Source organism: Salmo trutta, chromosome 15 (genome assembly GCF_901001165.1).
Source record: "Salmo trutta chromosome 15, fSalTru1.1, whole genome shotgun sequence".
NCBI lineage: Eukaryota > Metazoa > Chordata > Actinopteri > Salmoniformes > Salmonidae > Salmo > Salmo trutta.
The window spans coordinates 63,127,828-63,150,208 of NC_042971.1; the positions used below are offsets into that span (position 1 = coordinate 63,127,828).

Below are 22,381 nucleotides of genomic sequence, written 5' to 3' on the forward strand. Positions count from 1 at the left end.
AGAGACTGGGGGACACTATTTATGGTTGCACACACATGCAGTTAGTGATAGGAAACAGGGGCTTTCTGAAGCCTTTCACCAAACTGTGCCAAGAACAGTTCCTCTGAACACAACGCTCATTAGTGACATCTGGTGGTCAGCAATAAAAAGCAGCGTTTGACATTCATATCAAAGTTTTTTTCCCTTCCACAATATTCATCAAATCTCCGTGGCTCAGAGGTTAGTCGCAGGTCTTAGTAGACTAGAATCAGTTACCGTTCCAGATTGAAACCTTCCATCATCCGTCCCCTTGTTGCTGTGAATCCCTTGTTTTCGCTGTAAAAAAAACTGAGTATGTGGCATTATTTAGAATGCTTAAGACAAAAGCTTAATACTATATTAAATAAAACAAATTGTTTGAACAACAATGTGCAGAAAGTGTACTGAAATAAAATCTATTTGTAATAATAATAAGCCTTCGCCAAGATTCAACCTCATTTTCCTCTGTCAGTGTTCTGGTCCCTGACTCTACTCACTGAGCAACCAGTCAGATGACACTACATTATTAACAAATCCTGACTACATTGTAGGCTGAACTACGGTGTCCAGTAGGGGTCAGTGTTCTGGTCCCTGACTCTACTCACTGAGCAACCAGTCAGATGACACTACATTATTAACAAATCCTGACTACATTGTAGGCTGAACTACGGTGTCCAGTAGGGGTCAGTGTTCTGGTCCCTGACTCTACTCACTGAGCAACCAGTCAGATGACACTACATTATTAACAAATCCTGACTACATTGTAGGCTGAACTACAGTGTTCAGTAGAGGTCAGTGTTTGAATGCAACTTGGAATAGAAGAAAAGCACCAGAAAATCAGCCGGGATCTCGCAAGTGATCAAACAAAGCTTCAAACGTCATTGATCACGTGATAATGTCACTTTAAAGCCTTCCCTGTGGCTCAGTTGGTAGAGCATGGTGTTTGCAATGCCAGGGTTGTGGGTTCAATTCCCACGGGGGGCCAGTACAAAAAAAATGCATGAAATGAAAATGAAATGTATATATTCTCTACTGTAAGTTGCTTTGGATAAGAGTGTCTGCTAAATGACTAAAATGTAAATATAAAATGTTAAAACGAGCATCGGTAGGTACATTGTGTCACGTCTGCTCCCCCCACCACCACCTGTCGCTTGAGGGCGCCATGCTGACCTGCGTCACACACTCCTGTCATTACAATACGCACACCTGCCTTCCCTCGTCACGCGCATCAGCGATAGTGGACTCAGTCCTCATCTGTTTATTACCTCCCCTACGTATCTGTCAGGTTCCGTGCTGATGCATCGATTGTGTTTTGTCTGTGTTCTTAGTTTGCTGACGCTGTTCCTGTCTCGTTCCATGTCCGTTCACGCTGTTCCTGTCTCGTTCCACGTCCGTTCACGCTGTTCCTGTCTCGTTCTTTATTAAATGTTTTACTTCCCCGTACCTGTTTACGTCTCTCCAGCGTCATTCCACGTGACACATTGTGTCATATCAGTAGTGCTTTGAAAACTGCATCGGAGCATCGGAGCTCTGGCATCACTCGTCCCATCATTACATTACAGTGTTGATTCTGTTCTGTTTTTGGAGACGCATCAGTAAGTACTTTTAATGTCTTGTGCTGACAAGTTGATGTATCTGAACACATGAGCGTCTGTGAGTGTTGCTCCATGTTGTTGTCCAGAGGAAGTGTCCGTGTTGTTGTCCAGAGGAAGTGACCATGTTGTTGTCCAGAGGAAGTGTCCATGTTGCTGTCCAGAGGAAGTGTCCATGTTGTTGTCCAGAGGAAGTGTCCGTGTTGTTGTCCAGAGGAAGTGTCCATGTTGTTGTCCAGAGGAAGTCTCCGTGTTGTTGTCCAGAGGAAGTGTCCGTGTTGTTGTCCAGAGGAAGTGTCCGTGTTGCTGTCCAGAGGAAGTGACCATGTTGTTGTCCAGAGGAAGTGTCCGTGTTGTTGTACAGAGGAAGTGTCCGTGTTGTTGTCCAGAGGAAGTGTCCGTGTTGTTGTCCAGAGGAAGTGTCCGTGTTGTTGTCCAGAGGAAGTGTCCATGTTGTTGTCCAGAGGAAGTGTCCGTGTTGTTGTCCAGAGGAAGGGCTTCCTGCTTTAGTTTAGCTTCTAATTACCACATCTTCAAAGTCCTTGATTGCGTCGTCCGTGTACCTATTGGAGACGGGATGAAAATTGAAGAAGGTCTGGTGTGTCGGCTAATGTAGAGGTGATATGATCCTTAACTAGCCTGTCAAACCCCTTGATGATGAACAAAAAAAAAGTGAGCGTTACGGGGCGATAGTCATTTAGTTCAGTTACCTTGGCTTTCCAGGATCAGGGGCCTTGTCTACTGGTTACAGTGCGACAGTGTTGAGGCTGCTGGGGAACTCAACATCTTATGAATGAATGGGCCTAAATGTCATTCATAAAGTTTCATTCATGTCTGTTATGGCAGGTAATTTCGTAGTTAATGCATGGTTTCTTTATGTAGATGAAGTTTGATTGAAAGTCAGAGCCTTGATATCTTGCTCAGTATGTAACACAGTCACTGAGTCATTCGCATGTGAAAGACCCATTCTTCATGATTTTCCCATAACATAACATTTCAACTGTTCAGAAGAGGCCACTATATTAAGTGGTATTCATTGAAGACACCTGATAGGCATAACTAATAAATAGGACGTACGTTTTTTTTGTGCACTAGATTTTCTGATGAAGCAGTTTAAAACGTTTTCCATATATAGCCACAGAGCATGTCAATAAAGGGCTTTAATATAGCCATAGAGCATGTCATTAAAGGTCTTTAATATAGCCACAGAGCATGTCAATAAAGGTCTTTAATATAGCCATAGAGCATGTCAATAGTGGGCTTTAATATAGCCATAGAGCATGTCAATAAAGGTCTTTAATATAGCCATACAGCATGTCATTAAAGGTCTTTAATATAGCCATAGAGCATGTCAATAAAGGGCTTTAATATAGCCATAGAGCATGTCAATAAGGGGCTTTAATATAGCCATAGAGCATGTCAATAAAGGTCTTTAATATAGCCATAGAGCATGTCAATAAAGGTCTTTAATATAGCCATAGAGCATGTCATTAAAGGTCTTTAATATAGCCACAGAGCATGTCAATAAAGGGCTTTAATATAGCCACAGAGCATGTCATTAAAGGTCTTTAATATAGCCACAGAGCATGTCAATAAAGGGCTTTAATATAGCCATAGAGCATGTCAATAAAGGTCTTTAATATAGCCACAGAGCATGTCAATAAAGGGCTTTAATATAGCCACAGAGCATGTCATTAAAGGTCTTTAATATAGCCACAGAGCATGTCAATAAAGGTCTTTAATATAGCCATAGAGCATGTCATTAAAGGGCTTTAATATAGCCACAGAGCATGTCATTAAAGGTCTTTAATATAGCCACAGAGCATGTCAATAAAGGTCTTTAATATAGCCACAGAGCATGTCAATAAAGGGCTTTAATATAGCCATAGAGCATGTCAATAAAGGGCTTTAATATAGCCACAGAGCATGTCATTAAAGGTCTTTAATATAGCCACAGAGCATGTCAATAAAGGTCTTTAATATAGCCACAGAGCATGTCAATAAAGGGCTTTAATATAGCCATAGAGCATGTCAATAAAGGGCTTTAATATAGCCATAGAGCATGTCATTAAAGGGCTTTAATATAGCCATAGAGCATGTCAATAAAGGGCTTTAATATAGCCACAGAGCATGTCAATAAAGGGCTTTAATATAGCCATAGAGCATGTCAATAAAGGGCTTTAATATAGCCATAGAGCATGTCATTAAAGGTCTTTAATATAGCCATAGAGCATGTCAATAAAGGTCTTTAATATAGCCACAGAGCATGTCAATAGTGGGCTTTAATATAGCCATAGAGCATGTCAATAAAGGTCTTTAATATAGCCATAGAGCATGTCAATAAAGGGCTTTAATATAGCCATAGAGCATGTCCATAAAGGTCTTTAATATAGCCATAGAGCATGTCAATAAAGGTCTTTAATATAGCCATAGAGCATGTCAATAAAGGGCTTTAATATAGCCATAGAGCATGTCCATAAAGGTCTTTAATATAGCCATAGAGCATGTCAATAAAGGGCTTTAATATAGCCATAGAGCATGTCAATAAAGGTCTTTAATATAGCCACAGAGCATGTCATTAAAGGGCTTTAATATAGCCATAGAGCGTGTCAATAAAGGGCTTTAATATAGCCATAGAGCATGTCAATAAAGGGCTTTAATATAGCCATAGAGCATGTCAATAGTGGGCTTTAATATAGCCATAGAGCATGTCAATAAAGGGCTTTAATATAGCCACAGAGCATGTCAATAAAGGTCTTTAATATAGCCATAGAGCATGTCAATAAAGGTCTTTAATATAGCCATAGAGCATGTCAATAAAGGGCTTTAATATAGCCATAGAGCATGTCAATAAAGGGCTTTAATATAGCCATAGAGCATGTCCATAAAGGGCTTTAATATAGCCATAGAGCATGTCAATAGTGGGCTTTAATATAGCCATAGAGCATGTCAATAGTGGGCTTTAATATAGCCATAGAGCATGTCAATAGTGGGCTTTAATATAGCCATAGAGCATGTCAATAGTGGGCTTTAATATAGCCATAGAGCATGTCAATAAAGGGCTTTAATATAGCCATAGAGCATGTCAATAAAGGGCTTTAATATAGCCATAGAGCATGTCAATAAGGGGCTTTAATATAGCCATAGAGCATGTCAATAGTGGGCTTTAATATAGCCATAGAGCATGTCAATAAGGGGCTTTAATATAGCCACAGAGCGTGTCAATAAAGGGCTTTAATATAGCCATAGAGCATGTCCATAAAGGGCTTTAATATAGCCATAGAGCATGTCAATAAAGGTCTTTAATATAGCCATAGAGCATGTCAATAAAGGGCTTTAATATGTTCTTTGCAACAACACTTCAGGCCATTAGACTGTTTAGTCAAACCGTAGCTAACAACCGATCCTGTGTTGTCTAGAGACTAGAGAAGCACATGGACTATTCAGAGAGAGAGAGAGAGACACAGTGAGCCTCTACTGCCTGTGCTATGCTGTGGTATACCTCTCTCTCTTTTCTCTGTGGTATGCTGTGGTATACCTCTCTCTCTTTTCTCTGTGGTAGGCTGAGCTGGTGGCTGAGGATGTGGCAGGTAGGCAAACAGGCTCTATATTTGCCCCCCACTGTGGAATAGAACAGTAGCCCTAAAAATAAACGATGAAAACCAGACACTTTCCACTGCAGAGAGAGACAGACATTTCAGTCCTCTAGTAGAGACGCTGATCCAGAGAGACTTACAGGAGTTCATACCAACAGATGGTTTTGTTTTCTTTCTTCACCTAGTCACCTCAGGGATTCAAACCAGCAACCTTTCGGTAACTGGCTCAACACTCTTAACAACTAGGCTACAGAGACAGCTAGCTAACTATCAGTAGCGTAAGCCATACTCATAAAATAGACACTTCCTCTGGACAATAACATGGACACTTCCTCTGGACAACAACATGGATACTTCCTCTGGACAATAACATGGACACTTCCTCTGGACAACAACACGGACACTTCCTCTGGACAATAACACGGACACTTCCTCTGGACAACAACACGGACACTTCCTCTGGACAACAACATGGACACTTCCTCTGGACAACAACACGGACACTTCCTCTGGACAGCAACATGGACACTTCCTCTGTACAACAACACGGACACTTCCTCTGGACAACAACATGGACACTTCCTCTGGACAGCAACATGGACACTTCCTCTGGACAACAACATGGACACTTCCTCTGGACAACAACATGGACACTTCCTCTGGACAACAACATGGAGCAACACTCACAGACGCTCATGTGAGTGTCTGTGAGTGAGCCTTCCCTGTAGCTCAGTTGGTAGAGCATGGTGTTTGCAACGCCAGGGTTGTGGGTTCGATTCCCACGGGGGGCCAGCACAGAAAAAAAAAAAAATTGTATGAAATGTATGCATTCACTACTGTAAGTCGCTCTGGATAAGAGCATCTGCCAAATGACTAAAATGTAAATGTGTTCAGATACATCAACTTGTCAACACAAGACATTAAAAGTATTTACTGATGTGTCTCCAGAATCAACACTGTAATGTAATGATGGGACGATTGATGCCAGAGCTCCGATGCAGTTTTCAAAGCACTACTGATATGACACAATGTACCTACCGATTCAAAGTGACAGTATCACGTTTGAAACCAGATTGCATAGCGGAGAAGGTACGGTGGGATTCGAAATGGTCAATGATCTGTTTGTTAACTTGGCTTTCGAAGACCTTAGAAAGGCAGGGTAGGGTAGATATAGATCTGTAGCAGTTCGGGTCTAGAGTGTCACCCCCTTTGAGGATCTCAGACGATATGAAAGAGAGGTTGAACATACTAGTAATAGGGGTTGCAACAATTTCAGCGGATCATTTTAGAAAGAGAGGGTCCAGATTGTCTAGCCCGGCTGATTTGTAGGGGTCCAGATTTTGCAGCTCTTTCAGAACATCAGCTGACTGGATTTGGTTGAAGGAGAAGTGGGGAAGGCTTGGGCGAGTTGCTGTGGGGGATACAGTGCTGTTGACCGGGGTAGGGGTAGCCAGGTGGAAAGCATGGCCAGCCATGGAAAAATGCTTATTGAGATTCGCAATAATTACGGGTTTATCGGTGGTGACAGAGTTTCCTATCCTCAGTGCAGTAGGCAGCATGGAGGAGATGTTCATATTCTCCATGGACTTTACAGTGTCCCAGAACTTTTTGGAGTTTGTGCTACAGGATGCAAACTTCTGTTTGAAAAAGCTAGCCTTTGATTTCCTAACTGCCTGTGTTCAGTATATTGGTTCCTAACTCCCCTGAAAAGTTGCATATCACGGGGGCTATTCGATGCTAATGCAGAACGCCACCGGATGTTTTTGTGCTGGTCAAGGGCAGTCAGGTCTGGAGTGAACCAAGGGCTATATTTGTTCTTAGTTCTACATTTTTTGAATGGGGCATGCTTATTTAAGATGGTGAGGAAAGCACTTTTAAAGAATAACCAGGCATCTTCTACTGACGGAATGAGGTCAATATCCTTCCAGGATACCTGGGCCAGGTGGATTAGAAAGGCCTGCTCGCTGAAGTGTTTTAGGGAGCGTTTGACAGTGATGAGGGGTGGTCGTTTGACCGCGGACCCATTATGGATGCAGGCAATGAGGCAGTGATCGCTGAGATCCTGATTGAAAACAGCAGAGGTGTATTTAGAGTGCAGGTTAGTTAGGATGACATCTATGAGGGTGCCCGTGTTTACGGATTTGGGGTTGTACCTGGTAGGTTCATTGATCATTTGTGTGAGATTGAGGGCATCAAGCTTAGATTGTATGATGGCCGGGGTGTTAAGCATATCCCAGTTTAGGTCACCTAACAGCACAAACTCTGAAGATTGATGGGGGGCAATCAATTCACATATGGTATCGAGGGCACAGCTGGGGGCAGAGGGAGGTCTATAGCAAGCGGCAACAGTGAGAGACTTGTTTCTGGAAAAGTGGATTTTTAGAAGTAGAAGCTCGAATTGTTTGGGCACAGACCTGGATAGTAAGACAGAACTCTGCAGGTTTTCTCTGCAGTAGATTGCAACTCCGCCCCCTTTGGCAGTTCTACGATTTGTTAATATAGTGTCATCTGACTGGTTGCTCAGTGAGTAGAGTCAGGGACCAGAACACTGACAGAGGAAAATGAGGTTGAATCTTGGCGAATGCTTATTGTTATTACAAATAGATTTTATGACAATAGACAGAGGAGATGAGAGGAGGAGATGAGAGGACAGGATAGGAGAGGAGAACAGAGGACAGGAAAACAGAGGAGAGGAGAGGAGAGGAGAGGAGAGGAGAGGAGAGGAGAGGAAAACAGAGGAGAGGAGAGGAGAGGAGAGGAGAGGAGCGGAGAGGAGAGGAGAGGAGAGGAGAGGAGAGGAGAGGAGAGGAGAGGAGAGGAGAGGAGAGGAGAGGAGAGGAGAGGAGAGGAGAGGAGAGGAAAACAGAGGAGAGGAAAACAGAGGAAAACAGAGGAGAGGAGAGGAGAACAGAGGACAGGAGAGGAGAGGAGAGGAGAGGAGAGGAGAGGAGAGGAGAGGAGAGGAGAGGAAAACAGAGGAGAGGAAAACAGAGTAGAGGAGAGGAGAGGAAAACAGAGGAGAGGAAAACAGAGGAGAGGAGAGGAGAGGAGAGGAGAGGAGAGGAGAGGAAAACAGAGGAGAGGAAAACAGAGGAGAGGAGAGGAAAACAGAGGAGAGGAAAACAGAGGAGAGGAGAGGAGAGGAGAGGAGAGGAGAGGAGAGGAGAGGAGAGGAGAGGAGAGGAGAGGAAAACAGAGGAGAGGAAAACAGAGGAAAACAGAGGAGAGGAAAACAGAGGAGAGGAGAGGACAGGAAAACAGAGGAGAGGAAAACAGAGGACAACAGAGGAGAGGAGAGGAGAGGAGAGGAGAGGAGAGGAGAGGAGAGGAGAGGAGAGGAGAGGAGAGGAGAGGAGAGGAGAGGACAGGAAAACAGAGGAGAGGAAAACAGAGGAGAGGAAAACAGAGGAGAGGAGAGGAGAGGAGAGGAGAGGAGAGGAGAGGAGAGGAGAGGAGAGGAGAGGAGAGGAGAGGAGAGGAGAGGAGAGGAGAGGAGAGGAGAGGAGAGGAAAACAGAGGAAAACAGAGGAGAGGAGAGGAGAGGAGAGGAGAGGAGAGGAAAACAGAGGAAAACAGAGGAGAGGAGAGGAGAGGAGAGGAAAACAGAGGAGAGGAAAACAGAGGAGAGGAGAGGAGAGGAGAGGAGAACAGAGGAAACAGAAGAGAGGAGAGGAGAACAGAGGAGAGGAGAGGAGAGGAGAGGAGAGGAGAGGAGAGGAGAGGAGAGGAGAGGAGAGGAGAGGAGAGGAGAGGAGAGGAGAGGAGAGGAGAGGAGAGGAAAACAGATGAGAGGAAAAACAGAGGAGAGGAAAAACAGAGGAGACGTAAACAGAGGAGAGGAAAACAGAGGAGAACAGAGGAGAGGAGAGGAAAACAGAGGAGAGGAAAAGAGAGGAGAGGAGAGGAGAGGAGAGGAGAGGAGAGGAGAGGAGAGGAGAGGAGAGGAGAGGAGAGGAGAGGAGAGGAGATAAATAACATCTCTGGGAATTTATGCTGTATTATATTCAGTGTGATAGTTTGCCATCCAGGCAGAGAGAAATGAGCTGGTCAATGTTTGTTAACGGGCAGAGCAGGAACTGACTTGGACCAGAAACCGACCCAGGCATTTCAAACAGATCGACCCCTATTGTTGGCCAAGTAATGATTGTTCTGCACTAGACCTGAGAGTTCATTCTAGGGAAGTGTTCCAGTGTTTATCTAGTCTCTCTGTCTGTGTTACAGAGTGAGAGTGATACCTAATATGGTGAGTAGCTTACATTGGGACTTGTCCTCAGTTCTTCCACAGCAGACAGAGAGGAAGGAAGGAAAGGAGAGGTGGATTAAAGAGGAGAGGCATGGTGTTTTATATTCCATGATAAGCAGTCAGACCTCTGTTTTATATTCCATGATAAGCAGTCAGACCTCTGTATGATATTTCATGATAAGCAGTCAGACCTCTGTATTATATTCCATGATAAGCAGACAGACCTCTGTATTATATTCCATGATAAGCAGACAGACCACTGTATTATATTTCATGATAAGCAGACAGACCACTGTATTATATTTCATGATAAGCAGTCAGACCTCTGTATTATATTTCATGATAAGCAGTCAGACCTCTGTATTATATTTCATGGTAAGCAGTCAGACCTCTGTATTATATTCCATGATAAGCAGTCAGACCACTGTATGATATTCCATGATAAGCAGTCAGACCTCTGTATGATATTTCATGATAAGCAGTCAGACCTCTGTATTATATTCCATGATAAGCAGACAGACCACTGTATTATATTTCATGATAAGCAGACAGACCACTGTATTATATTTCATAATAAGCAGACAGACCTCTGTATTATATTTCATGATAAGCAGTCAGACCTCTGTATTATATTTCATGGTAAGCAGTCAGACCTCTGTATTATATTCCATGATAAGCAGTCAGACCACTGTATGATATTCCATGATAAGCAGTCAGACCTCTGTATTATATTCCATGATAAGCAGACAGACCTCTGTATTATATTCCATGATAAGCAGTCAGACCACTGTATTATATTCCATGGTAAGCAGTCAGACCTCTGTATTATATTCCATGATAAGCAGACAGACCTCTGTATTATATTCCATGATAAGCAGTCAGACCTCTGTATTATATTTCATGATAAGCAGTCAGACCTCTGTATTATATTCCATGATAAGCAGTCAGACCTCTGTATTATATTTCATGGTAAGCAGACAGACCTCTGTATTATATTTCATGATAAGCAGACAGACCTCTGTATTATATTTCATGATAAGCAGCCAGACCACTGTATTATATTCCATGATAAGCAGACAGACCACTGTAATATATTTCATGATAAGCAGATAGACCTCTGTATGATATTTCATGATAAGCAGACAGACCTCTGTATTCATTGCATTCTTTAATCTGTGACAGCCTCCCAAATAGCACACTAGCCCCTGTGCAGTGCACTACTGTTGTCCAGAGCCCATTAGGAATAGGGTGCTATTTGGTATGTACACTATGTGAACTGTGCTGCCAGGCCGCTCTGCTCTGCTCTGGTCCTTAACACACAATATACACACTAGAGGTCGACCGATTAGTACAACTAAGATTCAATAACACCACAACATGTTCCACAACGCACAGCAGGCTAGGTCATCTCTACTGGAATCAGCGATAATATAGAGGACGAGGAACAGGAGGAGGAGGTGGGAGAAGGAGGAGGCAGATGAGGAGATTGAGGAAGAGGAGGAGGAAGAGAAGGAGGAGGAAGAGATGGAAGACGAAGGAGGACGTACACTGTTAGAGGGTATGCTACATACCTCAGGTCTCCTCTTAGAGGGTATGCTACGTACCTCAGGTCTCCTGTTAGAGGATATGGTATGCTACGTACCTCAGGTCTCCTGTTAGAGGATATGGTATGCTACGTACCTCAGGTCTCCTGTTAGAGGGTATGCTACGTACCTCAGGTCTCCTGTTAGAGGGTATGCTACGTACCTCAGGTCTCCTGTTAGAGGGTATGCTACGTACCTCAGGTCTCCTGTTAGAGGGTATGCTACTTACCTCAGGTCTCCTGTTAGAGGGTATGCTACGTACCTCAGGTCTCCTGATACAGGGTATGCTACATACCTCAGGTCTCCTGTTAGAGGATATGGTATGCTACGTACCTCAGGTCTCCTGTTAGAGGATATGGTATGCTACATACCTCAGATATCCTGTTAGAGGATATGGGATGCTACATACCTCAGGTCTCCTGTTAGAGGGTATGGAATGCTACATACCTCAGGTCTCCTGTTACAGGGTATGGTATGCTACATACCTCAGGTCTCCTGTTAGAGGGTATGCTACATACCTCAGGTCTCCTGTTAGAGGATATGGTATGCTACATACCTCAGGTCTCCTGTTAGAGGATATTATATGCTACATACCTCAGGTCCTCTGTTACAGGGTATGGTATGCTACATACCTCAGGTCTCCTGTTAGAGGATATGGTATGCTACATACCTCAGGTCTCCTGTTAGAGGATATGGTTTATGCTTGATGTACATCCCTACACCACCTTGTCTGTTTCTGTCTCTCCTATAGAGAACATCTCCTCAGATATCCACCACAGAGCTGGGACTTTCAGTGTGTGTTGGAGGGGAGTGGAACTTCATCACCACACACTCATACACTCACCGGGCAGTTTATTAGGTACACGCCCCCCCCGTTCACCAAAAAGGATGGCTCTTAAAGCAGGCAGACAGGAATTCAGTTACTGTTCAATTGAACATTAGAAATGGACAAAACTAGCGACTTTAAGCCTGGTATGATCGGTGCCTGGTATGATCTTAGCCTGGTCTGATCTGAGCCTGGTATGATCTGAGCCTGGTATGATCTGAGCCTGGTATGATCTGAGCGTGGTATGATCTGAGCCTGGTATGATCTGAGCCTGGTATGATCTGAGCCTGGTATGATCTGAGCGTGGTATGATCTTAGCCTGGTATGTTCTGAGCCTGGTATGATCTGAGCCTGGTATGATCTTAGCCTGGTATGATCTGAGTCTGGTATGATCTGAGCCTGGTATGATCGGTGCCTGGTATGATCGGTGCCTGGTATGATCTGAGCCTGGTATGATCTGAGCCTGGTATGATCTGAGCGTGGTATGATCGGTGCCTGGTATGATCTGAGCCTGGTATGATCTGAGCCTGGTATGATCTGAGCCTGGTATGATCTGAGCCTGGTATGATCTGAGCCTGGTATGATCTTAGCCTGGTCTGATCTGAGCCTGGTATGATCGGTGCCAGGTGCACCAGTTCCAGTACCTCAGAAACAGCCTCCTGGGCTTTTCACGCACGACAGTGTCTCGGGTTTACTGAGAACGATGCAACAAACAAAAACATCCAGTCAGCAACAGTCCTGTAGGTGAAAACAGCTGGTTGATGAGAGAGGTTGAAAGGAGAATGGGAAGAATCATGCAAGTTAACAGGCGAGCCACAAACAGACAGCATCTCACCAACACTGGACAACTGAGGAGTGGAAAAACATTGCCTGGTCTGACGAATTTCAGTTCCTGTTGCATCATGCTGATGGCAGTCAGGATTTGGCGTAAGTAGAATGAGACCATGGACTCATGCTGCCAGGCTGGTGACGGTGGTGGACAGCTGTCCAATCTGCAGCAACTGAGTGATGTCATTGTATCAGCATGGGCCAACATCCCTGTTGAACATTTATGACTTGTAGAATCCATGCCCCGAAGAATACAGGTTGTTCTGAGGGCAAAGTGGGATCCGAGCCGGTACTAGATGGGAGAACTTTGGAAACTGGCACACACATACATACACACATACATACACACACACAGAAACAGACACACACAGAAACACACACACAGAAACAGACACACACACACACAGACAGACACACAGACAGACAGACACACACACACACACAGACACACACACACAGACATGCACACACATACATACACACACACAGAAACACACACACAGGCACACACACACTGGCACATACACACACAGACACACACATAAACACATACACACACACACACACACAGACAGACACACAGACAGACACACACACACACAGACAAACACATACACAGACACACACACAGGCACACACACACACACACTGGCACATACACACATACACACACACACACACACACAGCGGAGGCCTCGGAGACCAATCAGCTCGGCTGGGAGATTCAGACAGGAAGAGAGAGAAGGAGAACAGGAAGTCAGGATTGGGAGGGGAGCATATGGGAGGACATCATCATTACCTTAGCCAATGCCTCTCCCTCTCTATCTCTTCTTCTCTCTCTCTCTGTCTCTCTTTCTCTCTCTCTCTCTCTCTCTCTCTCTCTTTTGTTCTCTCACTCCGCTGCGCTGCAATTGAAACTAGTTGCTCTGATCAAAGTAGCCACCGTATTAACATTCAGGGTGAGTGATGATGATGAGGCTCCAACCAGAGAAGAGAGAAGGAGGTGTTTCCTCTCCTCATCTCTGCTGAGGGGGGAAGGGAGTTTGTCAGTACGCAGTTCTTTACACATGCTGAGAGAAATCCAGAAAGCCTGTACAGTACACTCACAGTGTTCTAATTCCCTCTTCTTCTAATCAGGCTTCTCGCAGGGCAGCTTCATGGTCCTCTCCCCATCTGACTGGTGACTGGCTCATATCAATCTGTTGTATACTATTACCTACTACACTTTGCTGTAGCATTATGGTCTGACAAAAGAGCCTGATCGTGGACTATAGGAAACGGAGGGTCATAATGCTTCAGGGCCATAACACCTCTTTCAATAGATTTATCACAGGGCCTCAGAGTCTCAAAAAGTTATAAAACTGCACCATTGAGAGCATCTTGACTGGCTGCATCACCGCCTGGTATGGCAACTGCTCGGCGCTACAGAAGGTGGTGCGTACGGCCGAGTACATCACTGGGACCTCCATACCAGGCGGTGTCAGACTCCAGCCTCCCAAGCCATAGATTATACCAGGCGGTGTTGACCCTCTGCTAATACATAGTTAGTCCAAGTAGCTATTTGGTTAACTGTTTAATAAGTATCTACATTGACCTGTTTTGTACTAACTCTTTTTGACTCTACCCAACACACTGGACTCTACCGACTCACTGGACTCTACCCAACACACTGGACTCTACCCAACACACTGGACTCTACCCAACACACTGGACTCTACCGACTCACTGGACTCTACCCACACACTGAACTCTACCCAACACACTGGACTCTACCGACTCACTGGACTCTACCCACACACTGGACTCTACCCAACACACTGGACTCTACCGACTCACTGGACTCTACCCACACACTGGACTCTACCCAACACACTGGACTCTACCCAACACACTGGACTCTACCGACTCACTGGACTCTACCCACACACTGGACTCTACCCAACACACTGGACTCTACCCAACACACTGGACTCTACCGACTCACTGGACTCTACCCAACACACTGGACTCTACCCAACACACTGGACTCTACCTACACACTGGACTCTACCCAGCACACTGGACTCTACCCAACACACTGGACTCTACCCAACACACTGGACTCTACCCACACACTGGACTCTACCCACACACTGGACTCTACAGACACACTGGACTCTACCCAACACACTGGACTCTACCAACACACTGGACTACACCCAACACACTGGACTACACCCAACACACTGGACTCTACCCAACACACTGGACTCTACCCACACACTGGACTCTACCCACACACTGGACTCTACCCACACACTGGACTCTACACACACACTGGACTCTACCCCACCACTGGACTCTACCCACACACTGGACTCTACCCAACACACTGGACTCTACCCAACACACTGGACTCTACCCAACACACTGGACTCTACCCAACACACTGGACTACACCCAACACACTGGACTCTACCCACACACTGGACTCTACCCACACACTGGACTCTACCCACACACTGGACTCTACCCACACACTGGACTCTACCCAACACACTGGACTCTACCCACACACTGGACTCTACCCACACACTGGACTCTACCCAACACACTGGACTCTACCCAACACACTGGACTCTACCCAACACACTGGACTCTACCCCACACACTGGACTCTACCCCACACACTGGACTCTACCCAACACACTGGACTCTACCCCACTCACTGGACTCTACCCCACTCACTGGACTCTACCCACACACTGGACTCTACCCAACACACTGGACTCTACCCCACACACTGGATTCTACCCCACACACTGGACTCTACCCCACACACTGGACTCTACCCAACACACTGGACTCTATCCAACACACTGGACTCTACCCAACACACTGGACTCTACCCAACACACTGGACTCTACCCAACACACTGGACTCTACCCACACACTGGACTCTACCCAACACACTGGACTCTACACAACACACTGAACTCTACCCAACACACTGGACTCTACCCACACACTCACACATACTTACACTGGCACTCCAACACACACACACACACACACACACACACTTCCACACTCATCACATACGCTGCTGCTACTGTCTACTATCTATCTTGTTGCCTAGTCACTTCACCTCTACCAATAGGTATTTATCTACCTCAATTACCTCGTACCCAAATCAAATCAAATTGTATTGGTCACATACACGTGTTTAGCAGATGTTATTAATCACATACACGTTAGCAGATGTTATTAATCACATACACGTGTTTAGCAGATGTTATTGTGGGTGTATTGAAATGCCTGTGTTTCTAGTTCCGACAGTGCAGTAATATCTAACAAGTAGTATCTAACAATTTCACAACAAACACCCAATACACACACATCTAAGTAAATGGATGGAATAAGAATATATGGATGAGCAATGTCAGAGTGGCATAGGCTGAGATACAATAGATAGTACAGAATACAGTATATACATATGAGATGAGTAATGCAAGACATGTAAACATTATTAAAGTGGCATTATATAAACCTCTTAAAGTGAGTAGTGATCCATTTATTAAAGTGGCCAATGATTTCAAGTCTGTATGTAGGCAGCAGCCTCTCTGTGTTAGTGATGGCTGATTAACAGTCTGATGGCCTTGAGATAGAAGCTGTTTTTCAGTCTCTTGGTCCCAGATTTGATGCACCTATACTGACCTCGCTTTCTGGACGATAGCGGGGTGAACAGGCAGTGGCTCAGGTGATTGTTGTCCTTGATGATATTTTTTGCCTTCCTGTGACATCGGGTGGTGTAGGTGTCTTGGAGGGAAGGCGGTGTGCCCCCGGGGATGCGTTGTGCAGACCGCACCACCCTCTGGAGTGCCCTGTGGTTGCGGGCAGTGCAGTTGCCATTCCAGGTGTTGATACAGCCTGACAGGATGCTCTCAGTTGTGCATCTGTAAAAGTTTGTGAGGGTTTTAGGGGCCAAGCGCTATTGCCCCTTCTTCACCACACTGTCTGTGCGGGTGGACCATTTCAGATCTTCCGTGATGTGTACACCAAGGAACTTGAAGCTTTCCACCTTCTCCACTGTGGTCCCGTCGATGTGGATAGGCGGGTGCACCCTCTTCTGTTTCCTGAAGTCCACGATCAGCTCCTTTGTTTTGTTGACGTTGATTGAGAGGTTGTTTCCTGTAAATTGCAATAAACACAAATCTAAAAGTAAAATAGTGGAATTAGGAAATATATAAATATTAGAATGAGCGATATCTGAGTGGCATTGACTAAAATACACTCCGAGAGCCCTCACCTCCTCCCTGTAGGATGTCTCGTCGTTGTTGGTGATCAAGCCTACTACTGTTGTGTCGTCTGAAAACTTGATGATTGAGTTGGAGGCGTGCATGGCCACACAGTCATGGGTGAACAGGGAGTACAGGAGGGGGCTGAGCACGCACCCTTGTGGGGCCCCCGTGTTGAGGATCAGCGAAGTGGAAATGATGTTTCCTACCTTCACCACCTGGGGACAGCACATCAGGAAGTCCAGGACCCAGTTGCACAGGGCGGGGTTCAGACCCAGGGCCCTGAAGCTTAATGATGAGCTTGGAGGGAACTATGGTGTTGAATACTGAGCTGTAGTCAATGAACAGCATTCTTACATAGGTATTCCTCTTGTCCAGATGGGTTAGGGCAGTGTGCATTGTGATGGCGATTGCATCGTCTGTGGACCTATTGGGGCGGTATGCAAACTGAAGTGTGTCTAGGGTGACAGGTAAGGTGGAGGTGATATGATCCCTGCACATTGGATTTTTTTCATCCTAGTGTTAGAATTTTTTATATATTGTATTCTGCATTGTTGGGAAAGGCCCATAAGTACGCATTTTACTGTTAGTCTACACATGTTGTTTACCAAGTATGTGACAATTATAATTTGTTTCGATGACGTTATGAAAGTTGTAGTGTTCAGTTGCACCACTAGAGGGAAGCAGAGGCAGAGTATCTCGTGTTAGTCTGAGATGCCTGGGTGAATGTGGGATAGGCTCAGTGCTATACAGTGACTTTACATGACTCTGAGATGGCGCCATGAATTCTCTGTCTCTGTCTATTTCTCTGTATCTGTCTCTGTCTCTGTTTTTCTCTGTTTCTGTCTCTGTTTCTGTCTCTTCTGTTTCTGTCTCTTCTGTTGCTGTCTCTGTTTCTGTCTCTTCTGTTTCTGTCTCTTCTGTTGCTGTCTCTGTTTCTGTCTCTTCTGTTTCTGTCTCTTCTGACTCTTCTGTTTCTGTCTCTTCTGTCTCTTCTGTTTCTGTCTCTTCTGTCTCTTCTGTTTCTGTCTCTTCTGTTTCTGTCTCTTCTGTTTCTGTCTCTTCTGTTTCTGTCTCTGTTGCTGTCTCTGTTTCTGTCTCTTCTGTTTCTGTCTCTTCTGTTGCTGTCTCTTCTGTTGCTGTCTCTTCTGTTGCTGTCTCTTCTGTTGCTGTCTCTTCTGTTGCTGTCTCTTCTGTTTCTGTCTCTTCTGTTGCTGTCTCTTCTGTTGCTGTCTCTTCTGTTGCTGTCTCTGGCACCATATTCCCTACATGTTGCAGTACTTTTTACCCCTGGTCAAATGGCACCATATTCCCTCCATGTTGTGGTGCTTTTTACCCCTGGTCAAATGGCACCATATTCCCTCCATGTTGCAGTGTTTTTTACCCCTGGTCAAATGGCACCCTGTTCCCTACATGTTGCAGTGTTTTTTACCCCTGGTCAAAGGGGTAATATGTAAGTAATATGGTGCCATTTGGGAAGCAGTCATGGATGATGTCAGTGCGGCGAGGAGAGTGGGGGGAGAGTGGGTGGAGAGTGGGGGGAGAGTGGGAGAGTGGAGGGAGAGTGGGAGAGTGGGGGGAGAGTGGGAGGAGAGTGGGGGGCGAGTGGGAGGAGAATGGGGGAGAGTGGGAGAGAGGAAGGAGAGTGGGAGAGTGGAGGGAGAGTGGGAGAGTGGGAGAGTGGAGGGAGAGTGGGTGGAGAGTGGGGGGCGAGTGGGAGAGTGGGAGGAGAGTGGGAGGAGAGTGGGGGGGGAGAGTGGGGGGAGAGAGGGGGAGTGGGGGAGAGTGGGAGGAGAGTGGGAGGAGATTGGAGGGAGAGTGGGAGAGTGGAGGGAGAGTGGAGGGAGAGTGGGGGGAGAGTGGAGGGAGAGTGGAGGGAGAGTGGGGGGAGAGTGGGGGGAGAGTGGGAGAGTGGGAGAGTGGGAGGAGCGTGGAGGGAGAGTGGGAGGAGATTGGAGGGAGAGTGGGACAGTGGAGGGAGAGTGGAGGGAGAGTGGAGGGAGAGTGGGAGAGTGGGAGGAGAGTGGAGGGAGAGTGGGAGGAGAGTGGGAGGAGAGTTGGGGGAGAGTGGGGGGAGAGTGGGAGAGTGGGAGGAGAGTGGAGGGAGAGTGGGGGGAGATTGGAGGGAGAGTGGGACAGTGGAGGGAGAGTGGAGGGAGAGTGGGAGGAGAGTGGAGGAGAGTGGAGAGTTGGGGGAGAGTGGGGGGAGAGTGGGAGAGTGGGAGGAGAGTGGAGGGAGAGTGGAGGGAGAGTGGGAGAGTGGGAGAGTGGAGGGAGAGTTGGAGAGAGGAATGAGAGTGGGAGAGAGGAGGGAGAGTGAAGGGAGAGTGGGGGGAGAGTGGGAGAGAGGAGGGAGAGTGAAGGGAGAGAGGAGGGAGAGTGAGAGTTAGAGAGAGGAGGGAGCAGAATGAAGTGAGAGTGAGAAAAAAGGGGAGAGGGAGGGAGGGAGGGAGGGAGGGAGGGAGGGAGGGAGGGAGGGAGGGAGGGAGGGAGGGAGGGAGGGAGGGAGGGAGGGAGGGAGGGAAGACAGAACTTTGACATCTGACCACAGAGAGGATGTTTGTGTTTTCAACATGGTGGTCGTTGGCGTGTTGTTATTGTTTGTGAGTTGTCTTTGACCATGGGAGTAGATGTTGGTATTGACCATGGGAGTAGATGTTGGTATTGACCATGGGAGTAGTGGTTGGTATTGACCATGGGAGTAGCTGTTGGTATTGACCATGGGAGTAGGTGTTGGTATTGACCATGGGAGTAGATGTTGGTATTGACCATGGGAGTAGTGGTTGGTATTGACCATGGGAGTAGTGGTTTGTATTGACCATGGGAGTACAGGTTGCTATTGACCATGGGAGTAGGTGTTGGTATTGACCATGGGAGTAGATGTTGGTATTGACCATGGGAGTACAGGTTGCTATTGACCATGGGAGTAGATGTTGGTATTGACCATGGGAGTAGGTGTTGGTATTGACCATGGGAGTAGATGTTGGTATTGACCATGGGAGTAGGTGTTGGTATTGACCATGGGAGTAGCTGTTGGTATTGACCATGGGAGTACAGGTTGCTATTGACCATGGGAGTAGTGGTTGGTATTGACCATGGGAGTAGGTGTTGGTATTGACCATGGGAGTAGTGGTTGGTATTGACCATGGGAGTAGTGGTTGGTATTGACCATGGGAGTAGATGTTGGTATTGACCATGGGAGTAGATGTTGGTATTGACCATGGGAGTAGTGGTTGGTATTGACCATGGGAGTAGATGTTGGTATTGACCATGGGAGTAGGTGTTGGTATTGACCATGGGAGTAGATGTTGGTATTGACCATGGGAGTAGTGGTTGGTATTGACCATGGGAGTACAGGTTGCTATTGACCATGGGAGTAGATGTTGGTATTGACCATGGGAGTAGATGTTGGTATTGACCATGGGAGTACAGGTTGCTATTGACCATGGGAGTACGGTCCCGTGTGGCTCAGTTGGTAGAGCATGGTGTTTGCAACGCCAGGGTTGTGGGTTCGATTCCATGGGGGACCAGTACGAAAAAAAAAAAAAAAAAATGTATGCATTCACTACTGTAAGTCGCTCTGGATAAGAGCGTCTGCTAAATGACTACAATGTAAATGTAAAAATGTAGTGGTTGGTATTGACCATGGGAGTAGATGTTGGTATTGACCATGGGAGTAGATGTTGGTATTGACCATGGGAGTAGATGTTGGTATTGACCATGGGAGAAGCTGTTGGTATTGACCATGGGAGTACGGGTTGCAATTGACCATGGGAGTAGATGTTGGTATTGACCATGGGAGTAGATGTTGGTATTGACCATGGGAGCAGATGTTGGTATTGACCATGGGAGCAGATGTTGGTATTGACCATGGGAGCAAATGTTGGTGTTGACCATGGGAGCAAATGTTGGTGTTGACCATGGGAGCAGTTGTTGGTATTGACCATGGGAGCAAATGTTGGTGTTGACCATGGGAGTAGAAGTTGGTATTGACCATGGGAGTAGAGGTTGGTATTGACCATGGGAGTAGAGGTTGCTATTGACCATGGGTTTAGGTGTTGGTGTTGACCATCACAGTTGAACTCTGTGAGCCCCTGGTCTAAAGTAGTGCACTATATAGGGAATAGGGCTCTGGTCTAAAGTAGTGCACTATATAGGGAATAGGGTCCCATAGGGCTCTGGTCTAAAGTAGTGCACTATATGGGGAATAGGGCTCTGGTCTAAAGTAGTGCACTATATAGGGAATAGGGTTCCATAGGGCTCTGGTCTAAAGTAGTGCACTATATAGGGAATAGGGTTCTATAGGGTTCTGGTCTAAAGTAGTGCACTATATAGGGAATAGGGGGGACTAAGTGATGGTATCTTGGGAAGCCTCCTTGTTATTACTGACCGTGGAACTTTTGAGGCGTTCTAGAAGCCTCTTGCACTAAACAATGGCAGGAAATGACCAGGGAGGAGGCAGAGGGGGTTCCTCTGAACGCGGTTTCCTGATTGGCTAGCCAGCAAAAATAATAACCCAAACCCAGGTCCTCTGGGAGATATGGAATGTTTGTGTGTTTGTGTGCGTGTGCATGTGCGTGCGTGTGTGTGTGTGTGTGTGTGTGTGTGTGTGTGTGTGTGTGTGTGTGTACAGTTGAAGTCGGAAGTTTACATACACCTTAGCCAAATACATTTAAACTTTCTTTTTCACAATTCCTGACATTTAATCCGAGTAAAAATTCCATGTTTTAGGTCAGTTAGGATCACCACTTTATTTTAAGAATGTGAAATGTCAGAAGAACAGTAGAGAGAATTATTTAATTCAGCTTTTATTTCTTTCATCACATTCCCAATGTGTCAGAAGTTTACATACACTCCATTAGTATTTCGTAGCATTGCCTTTAAATTGTTTAACTTGGGTCAAACGTTTTGGGTGGCCTTCCACAAGCTTCCCACAATAAGTTGGGTGTATTTTGGCCCATTCCTCCTGACAGAGCTGGTGTAACTAAGTCAGGTTTGTAGGCCTCCTTGCTCACACACGCTTTTTTCAGTTCTGCCCACAACTTTTCTATTGGATTGAGGTCAGGGCTTTGTGATGGCCACTCCAATTCTTTGACTTTGTTGTCCTTAAGTCATTTTGCCACAACTTTGGAAGTATGCTTGGGGTCATTGTCCATTTGGAAGACCCATTTGCGAACAAGATTTAATTTCCTGACAGATGTTTTGAGATGTTGCTTCAATATATCCACATAATTTTCCTGCCTCATGATGCCATCTATTTTGTGAAGTGCACCAGTCCCTCCTGCAGCAAAGCACCCCACAACATGATGCTGCCACCCCCGTGCTTCATGGTTGGGATGGTGTTCTTTGGCTTGCAAGCCTCCCCCTTTTTCCTCCAAACATAACGATGGTCATTATGGCCAAACAGTTCTATTTTT

At 45.9% G+C, this 22,381-nt stretch overlaps 1 protein-coding gene across 4 annotated transcripts in view; it reads left to right on the forward strand.

Annotated features, from left to right (window-relative positions):
- palm2akap2 (PALM2 and AKAP2 fusion) overlaps window positions 1–22,381 on the forward strand; it is a 166,338-nt gene that overhangs the window by 48,759 nt on the left and 95,198 nt on the right. The window lies entirely within an intron of this gene.